Source organism: Pinus tabuliformis, chromosome 1_2 (genome assembly GCF_031772625.1).
Source record: "Pinus tabuliformis cultivar Carrire ecotype Pingquan chromosome 1_2, CPIR1, whole genome shotgun sequence".
Classification (NCBI taxonomy): Eukaryota; Viridiplantae; Streptophyta; class Pinopsida; order Pinales; family Pinaceae; genus Pinus; species Pinus tabuliformis.
The window spans coordinates 368823481-368836960 of record NC_142298.1 but is presented as its reverse complement, the minus strand read 5'-3'; the positions used below and the strand labels follow the sequence as shown (position 1 = coordinate 368836960).

Here is a 13480-nt window from a genome sequence, read left to right as displayed (position 1 = left end):
AGCCTTGTAGTCTAGGGGTGTTCACCCATGTCTGGGATTAAGCATAGTAGAAGTGGTTATCAGGATTGAATATGCATCATTCTTTCCATTCATCCACCATTTTCCAACATTTTTGTTGAGTTTGTAATGTTCCCGAGCATCTCTGAGATACAACCTAGGAGAGTTTCTTGGGATGATAACAGGTAGCACGAATTCAACCTTTTGTGAGGCATTTCACTGGTGCTTCTTCCAGGCCCTTCAAATTTGTAGCGAGCATATATAATCTGCTGAAGCTTGATAATGCGCCAATGTAATCATTGAACAGATGGCTATTCGCACCAACTTTCACAAAATCGACAAGATCATTTTTCCAAGTGAGGTACTGAATCATCAATCACTTGTATATTTTATTGGATTTGATCTTTTGGTAATCATGACAGACTTTGCTTCTTCCTTGGCATGCATTTGATCTTGGTGTTGGTTTCCTTACAATGTTTCCTACTCCAAAAGTTTAAACATGTTCTTGCATTCAGTGTACTGAGATTCTCGTTCTCCTCTAAGCACCAAATTCAATTATAAATTTCCTTTAGATTTTGAGCCCTTGCACCTCTACGCAGATCCCCATTCAAGACAAAACCATTCAGAAAGATCGAATGAGGGCATGGTCTGGTCGTCAATGGTTCCAACCCCGTCCTCCGCAAATGCTTCCACATCCTTCCATGCTTTCAATCCTAGACTCCATGCCTCCATTGTCGATTTCTTTACAAGAGATGAACAAATGCTAGTGCAACATCTTTTTGCAAAGGATATATGGGGTGCTTCTCAGTCTTTGACAGGTTGAAGGTTAAAGGAGCGTTGTGCATCTAAAACTTCTGTCACTGAATTATTACATGCAGTTCCCTTGCCATCTATTCTTGATCTGGTGAACACGAGCACCTCATGGCCTATGCCATTGCAAACCCTCCATCATAAGGTCCAAGATGACCTCCATAGCCACATAATGGCTCTTCTTCGTTAAAGCATGGAAAGAAGGTGCTAAATTCTTATTCGCTTCCCCTCAGCAACTGCACCAAGGACATAAACAAATTTAAAGTGTCCAAGTAGAGAACCAACGAGGCCCCAGATGTACTGATCATAAGTGTACCTTTTTATTAGTTTATCAATATCATAAATGATATATCGAGAGAATACGAGCACTCTCAAACCTCCATAAATGGTTGTTGAGAGAGAACCAAGAGGAAATAACACCTGGATAAAACTTAATAGGATGAGGACAATAAGGTTGGAAAACATAATTGGACCCAAGAAATTGAAATATTTGCCCTTCTTTTTTGCCCAAAATGTGTAACCAATTAGTAAGAACACCACAACTGCTGTTAATATCAATGCCTACAGAACTAGTGTTCTTTTTGTGTATGCATAGGATATGCCAACAATGAGGCTTAGAACAACAGTAAACACTCCCAAAAATGAAATATTAACCAGATTTTTCTGATGATAGGCACAAAGATGGCACATCAAGATTTAAAGGTAAGATTGAGATGCCCAACAAGGGGCCCAGGGTTTTAACTAGGAAAATACTGATGGGTGAGTACAAAACCACAACTGCAGCGGCAATTATGGTAAAAATGAATTGTGTGCTCAAGATTGAATACACTTTCCTTAGGAAATCCCATCACATTATATTGTCTGGGATAAAATACTCCCGAAGGGAAATACCCAAGATCCGTTAGGATAATATGGTTTGGGTTTAACAAGTGTCCTGTTGAGATCCCAAGAAAGGGGAATATCATTTATGCACTCGACTTATATGATAGAGAGAGGGAGAGGATAGTTCATTGATACATACTTGATAATACAACCACATACCATGTTGGGGAAATACAAAACTTCCTAAGCTCACCTGGAATTAATAATAGTAGGGAAAGATCGAATTGCTTGCCTTAAATAATAATAGGGGCCATTCGAGAGATCTCCAGATGCCCCAGTGGAGATGGAATGTCAGCTCCAGAATGATACTAATTGGTCCTGGGCCTAGTGGAAGGAGGGATTGGTTCTCTATCCATCACCCCCTACTATTATAATAAAGGCCAACCACCTAACTCATTTATTTGTAACTAATGGCCACCTGATTCTTGGCGCGATCTTTGCGATCTGAAACTTGGCATAGATCCCAATTTTCATGGAATTTGAGGATTTTTAGAACTCTTTCAATAGCTAGGATCTTGCATTCAATCCCATGAAAGCATTATTCCCTGCAAATTATTAGAAACTGGGGTGGATCATACAGCTCCACCAAAAACTAAAAAAAAAAATTTGAAAACTTAAAAAAACTTGTCAACGTTGATTTATTATCTATCTATCTATCTATAATAATAATAATAATAAAATATTTTATTCTGTCCTAAAATTTTATTATATATATATATATATATATATATATATATATATATATATATATATATATATATATATATATATATATTCAGAATCTAGTAAAGAAACTAATTAAAATTCTATGCAGAAAAATGATTTCTATGAGAAAAAATGAAAAAAATAGAAAATGAAATTGAATTTTAAAATGAAAACTAAGATTAAATGAAAAATGAATTTGAAAAACAAAATTAAAAAAAACTTGAAGTTGATCATAAATTCTAGACAAAAAGGAATTTGAAATCATAGGTTGATCCCTATGTGAGCCTCCCTGACAACAATGCGAAAATGTAGAGGGGGTCCATGGACTTGCGAGGCACATGTGCACCATATGTGCTAGAGATCGGTTTCCAATTTCGAAAGAGAAATCTTAATCTTTTAAATGAAAGATGACAATTGACATAAAAATAAATCTATTCTAAAAAGCAATAAATCACACCACATACTTCCGGAAGTAAAAATCATTTGCGAGAATTGAAAGCACACATTTGCAGAAACGAAATAACTAATCTAAGCAGTTTTCCAGAAATTGAAATCATTAATCTTAAGAACACTTTGTGAAAATTAAAACACACTTGCATGAATTGAAATGTTATGCTAGAAAAAACTTATCTTATTACATCCTCACATTACATCTCCTTCCATAATTCCAAACTTCTCCAATATTACAAGTTTCACATTACAAATTCTTCCTCCTTCCTCCTCTCCCATGAAAGGAGAATGTTCTCTTATTTATACAAAAAAATAAACAACTACCTGATTAATGGTGATCCACCATTCTCTCCTTAAATCCATAAAAGTCTCAACCAATTAGACACATATCCATGATTTTTCTCCATGAGATATGTTTGACTCTTATTCCAACTCTCCTTCCAATCTTGAAAAGAATTCGAAATTGAACCTTGGAGGCCACATAAGAGTGTCTTGGAAGCTTCCAAATCACCTACACATGTCACCAAACTCATTCCACCTTTAGGTATAAGTAAATACATGTTATTTTTCTAACTTTTAATCATAAATTCACTTTAAATACTTGAAACTAATAACTTTGGAAAATACAAATATGAACCCATATGGTAATGAAAATGGAGGCTAATGTAATGACAAGGTGATGAAATGAGGCAATAAAGTGGGAATGAAGGTGAAAGTGTATGACATTGTGAAGACATTTTGGAGACCCAACAAGTATGGAGAGCCTCTATAATAGGTAAATCATATGTCTCATCAATCCACTCCTAGGCACATAAAATTATATTAAACCCACCTTTTGCATGTAATGACACAATTTCTTTGCTTAATGGGTTCTTAGGAGAGTCAATGAAGTTTTTCATTTTTAATGTGTCTTAACATCTGTATTGTGTAGGATTTGAAGAGCTATTGCATAGATTTCAAGAAGAACCAATACTATAAATATTCTTAGGACTTGTTCACTACTACAGGAGAGTCTCAACTTAGGTGGTTAAGGGCATTTAATGCTCCTTCCTACTACTACTAGGTGGACTAGGAGCAAGATCCCTTTTCTAGGGATTTTTATATGGAAATGTCGTCCTCCTCTCAAGGAGGTTTATCTATACTCATTGTATAAATAAAAGGCTCGAGTATCCTAGTAGATACGTTGAGAATAGTGTGAAGAATAGGAGGAAAGACTAGATTTGTGTCTCAAAGCAAGTTTTTTAACTCTATAATGTAAATATAGTTTCACAGTTAATGGAAGTGGTATTCTATTTCAACTTCTAGTTTGTATTTCCTCTAAGTGACATTGAGAATCCTTGGGTTGGACCCACCCCAAGAGATATATATCCCTCTTGTATCATTTTTTTCAGTATTATGCTTTTATTCATTTTCCTTTTAGAATTTCTAAAAGTTACCTTTTTATAACACTCATGCATGGTTATTTAGAAGGTTTTCATGAGAATTCTCTTCTTACAATTTATCTGAGCATTTGATTGTAGTAGAAAACTTTAGTCAAATCCATTTCAAATATGAATTTGCTTCATTATTTTCTTGTTACACATTTATTGTTCATTATTTGCAGTTCACTATTTTATTTTGTTATATAACCAATTTTAAAGCTACATGAAACATGCTGAGTTTAGTTTCTTGATTGGATAATTTTGCAACATGTCATCTTAAATATTTTATGAGGTTGATTTTATCATTTTCTAATTTTTCCATAACTTACTTGATTATCATACTCACATTTTTCTCGATTATATGCTCATTGAACTGTCTCCTTTAGCAAAATAGGGACTCTTGTAGCAACCTGTAAACAACCATCCATTCTCACTCAACTTCATAATAAATTCATGATTTGTTTTCTTTCGTATATTACAACACTCTTGGAACCCTTGGAAGTATAGATACCTTGATATGATTTTGTTGATTTTCTTTAGATAATTACTTTTCCCTACAATTTAGGGTTTTTAATTCATAGTCTTTCATTTTCAGCAGTATGTTTTTCCTTTCCTTGCAAATAAAATATAAGTGTGCAAGTGTTATTTCCATTCATTGAAAATAGAATAGAAGTGTGCAAGTTTTCTTTCTTTCATTGCAAGTAGGTTAGGCTTGCATGCCATTTTCCTTTCAACAAGTCAATTTCTGCAATTGTTTTTTCCATTAGCATAAAATAGTTAACTTGGTCACTATACATCCAACTTTCATTTCAATGATTCCACCTACATAAAAATCAACAAGAGAAAGATATAATGTCTACTGCACATATAGGGTCGACCCTTGTACAAACCTCAAGTTGATAATTAAAGATGAGACCCTTGGGAGTTGCAACATTGTTGTTGCAATACTAAGGGCCATCAACAATTGTATTCTAATCCAGGTTAAATGGATTGGTGATTTATGGATGTTTCAAGGTGTGTGTGTGTGTGTATGTATCTAAGGGTTGGCATAATGATTTTTTTAGAGGATTATGTTGACTAGATTCATGCTAATCCAATGTACTATATCTCTTTGATGTCTTATCAAAACAACATGCACCTACCCTAACTAACAATAGCAAGCCAAATAAGTATATGGAGGCCCAATCATAGTTTTCCATGTGGATGAGCAGTATTGTGCCACATGTTATGTATCATGTTATAGTAGAGTATATACTCAAGTGATAGGGCGTAGGGTAGTAGAGGTAGAATATAACATTGATGGGAGGACGCAATTCAAGGAAAATTTAAGGATCCAACATTATTTTAAAGTTTAGAAACCTTGGAGAATCTTACTAGTTGCTAACATGCAAAGTATAAAATGTTTGAAGATACTTTTGTAAAAATATTCAAATTTATAATGATTTTATATTGTGTTTGTAAAATTTTGGAAATTTTTTAGGTAAAATAATTTTATAGCATAAAATTTGGGTGAATCATTTTTAGAAAAAAAGGGAAATTAGCGATTTTTTTTTGGAAAAAACATGGAAAATTAGCCCACGTGCGAATATTAGCTCCTAATTTTTTCCCTCATGCAATTATATAAGTATTATAGAGTAATTTATATAGATATATTGTGAGTATAAGAACATAAGTAATGGATAGAAAGATTTCCCCATGATAGGTGCTCAAAAAGTGGGATATGAGCATGCACATTGAAATGAGATCCAACTACATAAATGATGGGGGTTGTACACCACTCAGAGGGAAGGATGCATGCAATATGCAGAGCATATTGATGGACAGACATAACATGGAGTGTGTGAGTAGTTCCATTATTGATAGTGATGTGAAGGTTAATCCAAAATGATGACCAACCATGGACGCTACATTTGGTCCTATCCCTAGTATAATTATGATGGATTTGGTGGCAACACAAAGAAATTATGATAGAAAATGGTGGATGAAGATGAGGTCATGGGAAAATAGTTTGAATTGGTTTACAATGTGGTGAAGGTTGTAACATGGAATGTTGATAGTGGGTTATTTAGTTTACTACAATTGCTCAGGAATTTTCTTGCCCACTTCTTATGGTTCTACAACTATAATCCATGTTATCGAGCAGAATATAGTTCAATGGGTTAGATATTGAAGTTTCAAGACTCAAATCGACAGGTTCAAGTCCTTGACTTCATGAAACTTTGCACTTTGGTTCCACGGTAATTCTATTCCCAATTGGTTTTCATTTGCAAATGTTTTTGTTTCTATTTCGAATCTAAGACTCTCCCATGTAAATGATAAACTATCATACCAATCCCTTGGTCCTTTACTATCTTCTCATTTTATTCTCTTGTATTTCTTCATTTTTACCCTTATCTTTTGGTCTTTTTTGGCGCCCCTGCGCCCTCCCCCCCCCTCCTTTCTTGGTTCCCCCAATGGTTTTCTTAAGGATCTCTCTAGTCATGGAAGTCAATTAAGTTTCTCTCTCTAGTTAAAAGGTCTTTCCTATAAGGGGTGGACTTTTCTATTGCTCTTAGGCACCGCTCCCTTAGCATATATTTGGATTGTTCTCTTATTCCTCAATCTAGTCATTTTCACCCTCCCCCTCCTTTGATGGCTAGGTGCAGAGACTCTATAGGACGCAAAGGAGGAAGAAGGGGTAGAGTTGCCCCTTCTATGAGTTTTGAAGCCCATACTTCATCCAATCCTCAAATTCGTAGTCAATTTTATAACCATAGAGAAATGTTGCATTATTTAGAAGTTATCCCTAAGAAAGTTCGATGAAAAATCACAGTCGCTGAGGAGCAAGTGAGATAAGAACCTAAAATTAATCTTTGATCACCATGTGGAAAGGGAAACACGACATTGGATCCAAGAAACAGGTTATTCAACTAAGTCTTTCCAAACAAGTTACAACAAGCTATCAACCTTCATTAGCATGTCAAAACGCTCATGCCCAAAGTTCTAATCAAACAGTCTGGCACTCAGCAAGAGATTCTGGTTTGCATAGAAAAAATGATGGGAATAATTGAAAATCTATATAAGAAAGGCTCTGTCATAGCTAAGAAGTGTGAAAACATTGTCTTATCTCCCTTTGAAGAAGAAAGTGACTCTTCCCCACCAATCCAAGTGGACTCACCCTCAAGTTGACATGATCAAGCGAGCCAACTACTTTGTTACAATTCTTTGTTATAATTTTTTAATTTTATTTTAGAAGTTGATTTTTGACAATGTATTTTAATTAATCATTTTGTTAGTTTAAGCAATATACTGATAACCTATAAGATACATAATGTAAAAATTTTGAACCTTTGCTACAGATCTAGTTTCTTGTGGCAGACTAGTAGTTAGTGACAAACAATTATGTATTTCTTTTTTTGAAGTCTAATAGAAAATTTCTAACCTTACCAAACAAAATGGAATATTATTAGTGATGGAAAATGTAAAATGGATCAAATTTAAATAAGGATATGTAGAATATATATATGATCATGATGTGTAGTATGGTATAGTGAGTAGGATAATATTGTATAAGGGTGATAGGTTCTATTATGTTATGTAAGAAATATTAAGTTTGTAATGCAAAAGAAATAATATTAATACATTTTTATTAGAAGAAAATTGAATATAAAAGACATAGATCGTATATTGACTATAAAGTTAATTAATAAATTAAGAAAATTCAAAATAGAGAATTCATATGTAGAAGACGCAAACGCATTTACAACCTGAAATGAAGATTTTGTTATTGAAGGAAGTTACTAACAAATAGTAATGAGAAATGAAATATAAAAACAATTATAACACTGGAAATAATTAACATGAAAAATAAGAAGAAAAGAAAAGAGACAATAGATTAAAAATATGTATGGATATAAAATAAAATGAATAAACTAAGTATAAGAATATTATACATAGTAATAATTATTTAAGAACATGGACTAGAGGAGGGGATCAATGTACATGATAAATATAGAGGATACAAATATATTAATATTATAGAGGCGTGAAGTGAGATAGGAGGAAGAAATGGTGATCCTATAGAATTGATATGAGGAACTCGAGGAATACCATAAAGGGAGGTTATGAATAGAGAACTTGAGTTTAGAATAATCATTGAAAGCTTGTGATATTATGTTTATTACATTATGGTTTGTGGTATGATATTTGAACCATTGAAGTTTGTAGCTCAAACATGTATTTCTGCATAGTCCTTGTGTTTAGGCATGCAAAGGTTTCCGACATCTACTTAGAACAGTTGCTCTAGGTTGAGCAAGTTGCTAATGAAACTTAGCATCATTCTAACTTAGGAAAAAAACCATATTAATATGTTGGCTTATTGAGCTAATAAAACTTAGGAAAAGTAAATTAATTTACTTTAGTGAATAATTTTTAATCTTAGCCATCAATCTCAAGTGAGGTAAGATCTAATATTAGTCGTCAATCACTTTGATATTAGGGTTAGGATTAGGGTTAAGGTTTTGGCTCAATGTAAAGTTATAAAAGCAAGGTTGAGGAGAGGAGAAGACACATAACAATAACACAAGATTAAAAGAAGTATCTCAGTGAGCGTGTGCTGGGTCCAAGGAAGTGCAAAAAGGCTAGAGATCTAGATCTACAAGAGAGAGCATATCTACTAAATCAGATCTGAAATATTGTAATATGTGTTTTTCTTAGTTGGGCCATTATCCCAGGATGGGATCCCAAGTAAGTTCTGAGTTTTATTAATGATGAACCGATTTGTTGAGAAGGAATATATTTGTGAATCATGTGATTCAAAATGTTAATTGCTTTCGCTAGAATATTTTCGTTAGGAACCTAGCTATATGTTTATTCAATAATATTTTGTTGGGAATTAAATAGCAAGTGTTATGTTGTGGAAAAACTAACATGAACTAATTTCTATTAGCTAACATGATATTTCCATGACTTATTCTTAATTGTGCATTAGTTCATCAAACTACATTAATTTCATTACTAAGGAATGATGGTGGTAAGTATAATTGACTAAAGAAATAAGGAATGATGGTGGTAAGTATAATTGACTAAAGAAATTACTAAGGAATGATGGTGGTAAGTGTAATTGACTAAAGAAATTACTATGTGATGCCACCTTTATATGGAAATGACCTTACAGTTAAAATAACACTTCAAAAAAATGCATACTAAGTATAGCATCTATGAGCTTCACTTAATGGGGGATTTCCCTATCACTAAATGGAAACAAATTTAGTAGTATAATGATAAATGACGAGGATGGAATCCCACTATTGGAATTTTTCATAGTAAGTGGAAGAAACTAAAAAAATACTAGTAATGCACCTAGGAGTTATAGACCAAAATCGATAAGTGTGAGGTAACTATTGAGGATATAAAGTGGAGAAGTAATTGTAGAGAATGGGATGGACCCTAGTAGGAAACGTATTCATGATTTGGAGATTCTCACAATCATGTTATAGAATAGTGCTATTTTAAGCATGTATATATTTGTAATATTCTTATGCATAGATGACATATTGTGCCTCGATTATGATGAAGAGAATAATATACTTGAAATTTATCTCGTCAAGACCTAATCTGTGTGGCTTAATAAGAAGGTGATTAATTAAGCACAATGACCAAAGAAACAACGAAAATTATTTCTACACAATGATCATTAAGAAATATCTTAGTCAATGTTCCTAAGCATGGAAAACTTTTGTGATTGTGTATGTGTTGTATCACTTAAGCTATACTGATAATAAAGTAAATGATAATTGGTCGTAGTTACCAAGATATTCAAGGTGGAATCAGATGTGTGGCTTAATGAAACTTACATAAATCTCAATAAATTATTCACTTAATAAGAAAACCAATAATGAATTAAGGTTTTAACTAGTATTAAAACCAATGTGATATACTTTAAACATGGGTATCCTATATGGAGTTTGGGAAGACTGAATTTATTATATAAGCATCCTTAATATTAACTAAATGACAAGGACCAATAAAATTTGAGTTTGGACACCGTAGGGGTCCATTAATACAAAAACAATTAATATATTAATAGCCTCAACATATTTTAATCAAGTAAAGGTTTAGTAGGACTATTATATCTCAATATTTTCTAATTAGGAGGATGCCAAAGACCATGCATCGAGACCGTCCCACATTTTTTGATCTTAAATTTAGGATGATGTTTCCTAAAGGGTGGGTATATGTAACACCTCATTTTGACCTAGACAGCCAAATCTACATTATGGCTTAATTGTATTTCTTTGTTTATTATCTATTAAACATGGGCACTTCAATATATAGACATGTGAACCTTTGCATGTGTGGACACTATGAATACTTATTATTAGTCCCTGCCATCTGGCAATGGCCAGAGACTATAGGAATCGAAAAGATGGTATTTAACATTAATTTCACCTGCTTACCATTACAAATGACAAGCGACTATTATGAATAACCAAACTTTTATTGAAAAATTAATTTGATAGTCTTATTTAGCCTCTTCCCGAGGCGGGAGGGGCTAAAACATAGGTTATATTCTTTTTTCCGTTGGCATTTGGAATTTTTGCGTAGCAGAGTAAACTAATGCTATGCATTAGTTTAAAACATTAAGTGTTATACTGAAACTGAATTGAATTAATTCTAAGCTCATAAGCTTCACGACAAGGTCGGCAAGGTCAGAGACTTGGCATGTCCATCTGCGAAGGCTTTTGTCTAGTGCGCCTGTCGCCTGCCACGTACCACCGCTTCAATCTAGGTGCCATTCCATAAACTGGAACAGTTGTCCCTTTCGCCAGATTGCATAGGAGAGTTTTCTATAAGCCAAAGTCCTTGAGTCTTCGGAGTCCCTGAGTCTTCTGCATAATAATGGAGTCCAGTCCCTTGCTAATACTCTGATGAAGCGCTCCACCGTTTGGCTGTACTCCTGTGGGCTGTTGGAGCAATTGAGGCCACCAGCGCGTCTACTGACCTGCATTATGAAAGCATACATGTCGAAAGTTAAACAGGTAAACCACCTATCGCTTAACTGATTGATATAGAGACTTGAAGATTGATATAGAGACTTGAAGATGAAAGCATTTTGAAACAACAAATTGTTGCCGCAATTCTTCTACTGTTGTGCAAAGAGCCCTGTCACAGAGATCAATATCAAGAATTAATGGCTTTACATAGAATTCAATTTTCAGAAAAATCTTATTATGCAGTCTTATGTATGGTGCGGTCTTCTATTTGATTAATATGATGCGATCCTATGATTGATGCAGTCCTATCTTTTGAGTCATCGTATAAACATATCCTTTTTTCAAGTAGAGCAGGTAACAAAATGAAACAATATAAAGCAGAAAATCAACTCAAAAATGAACGTAGTCGCTTGTCCGCATCGGGCAAGGATAAAGAAGACAAGATCAATAAAAAGGGCAGATGACAATATGTATGCTGTGATTACTGTATGATTATATGTACTCCAGCCGGCAATCCGTTTGTATCAGGTTCTTACACATTTTCAAACTCTTTGAATATCAAATATTTGAATTTCTGTTGGGAAAAATATATTTGTATCAAAGGACACATCTTAATTAAAGAGAAACACATATTTTAATGGAACGATGAGCTTCAAAGATTGAAGCATTTATCTGGGAAAGGGTTAATAAAAGCATAGATATATCTATTTCATGTTTTTCAGCTTAAAAAAGCTTGTCACAGAAATGCACAAACAGAAGTTGATTACAATTCTTACCTTCAAGCAAAATTATCTGGCCAACTCGTCCGATACTTCACAAAAATCGAGGCTTTAAATTTCACCGCAAATGCAAATTATGCTGTGATAACTTCAGGATTTCTGAGAGCATCAGAGCTTGATATGTAAAGAAATAAGTCATCGTCATTTCCATGGCGGGTCCAGACAACTTCCTTGAAGAAGTTTTTGTGCTGAAAATCATCTACTTCCGCATCCTCAAAAGCGACGTCAATGGTTGCTTCAACGAACTCCACTCCGTCATCGTTGCACTCAATATGGGGCCGACCCGATTCTCCACCCTTCATATCCAACCGACCTGCAAATGGATAGAAATCCACCAGAACTAACGACGATTGCAGGAAAATCCTTCTCGGCTGTAACGTCTGGTGTTTTATGGAAAAAAGTACTGGTAGGTAACTCTCGGCTCTAAAAAGATATCGAGGGCGGAGAGGAACATGCTATGCTTGGCAGCAGCGATGGCGAGTGCAACTGTGGAAACCCTGGACACCTTTACTTTCATTTGGTCATCTGCCATGGCCGCAGGATAGAAACGGCTCCCTGTGGTGGTGAATATGTGAAGTGCAGTGTGGTGGTGAAACCTTACTTGTCACCATGATCATTAGTTTACCATTCCACTTGTTGCGGGCCCCATTTTACTTGTCGCCATGATCACCATGCATAGTGCCATTTGTGTGACCCACCTGCATGTATGACACATGTCCCATCCTCTTATTCTGCAGTGTATACAGAAATGTTTGCTTGACGTGGAAGAAGAAATGAATGAGCACCGCTAATAACCAACTAAATGCCTTGGGTTTTTTCTCGCAGCGTATTCTAGAAATTTAAATGTTTGTCGTAAGATATTAGATATTCAGGGCTTTATAAATGAATTCGAAGGTCTATTCAAGAAACATAAATAAGTTTTACATCCGACTCTAAACTTACAAGATTTTCATGTTTAAACTCGCTTCTATTTATGTTGCATCTGGAATATTATCAAAGCAAAGGCATTAAATTAAACTCAAAATATCTTTCAAGAAATTTTCTTCTCGAACAAAATCTTAAATTATCGCTTGTTGCATCTGGAGTATAGCACAAAGGCATTAAATTATAATGAAATGCTCTGTAAATGCAAATATCTTTCCAGAAATTCTGTAAATTATAACGGCATGATGTCATAAGAAATGTCCTTCCAGAAAAAATCACAGTCTGGGGCAAACCGTACCATGAGCTGTAATTGTTGCAGCTAAACAAGCACATGAATCACTAGGGCGTGATTAAGGCTGTAACGAATGACTATCCAATTGCTGAGCGAAAATTCTAGGTTGTTTACTTGAACTCTTCTTCGTCGAAATCTTAGTGGCTGGCACTGAAATTGAATTTAGCCTAGATGCACAGCTTGTCACAGATTGTAAAGGCTTGCCTACTTAACAAATTTCACTAAATAAATTTCTTGTTCCAAATT

General features: G+C 34.3%; 1 pseudogene; it reads right to left on the bottom strand.

Moving 5' to 3' along the window:
* Positions 1-1022: 1022 nt before the first annotated feature.
* On the bottom strand, positions 1023-12550 carry LOC149205905 (protein LIFEGUARD 2-like; annotated as a pseudogene).
* Between the last annotated feature and the right edge of the window lie 930 nt (positions 12551-13480).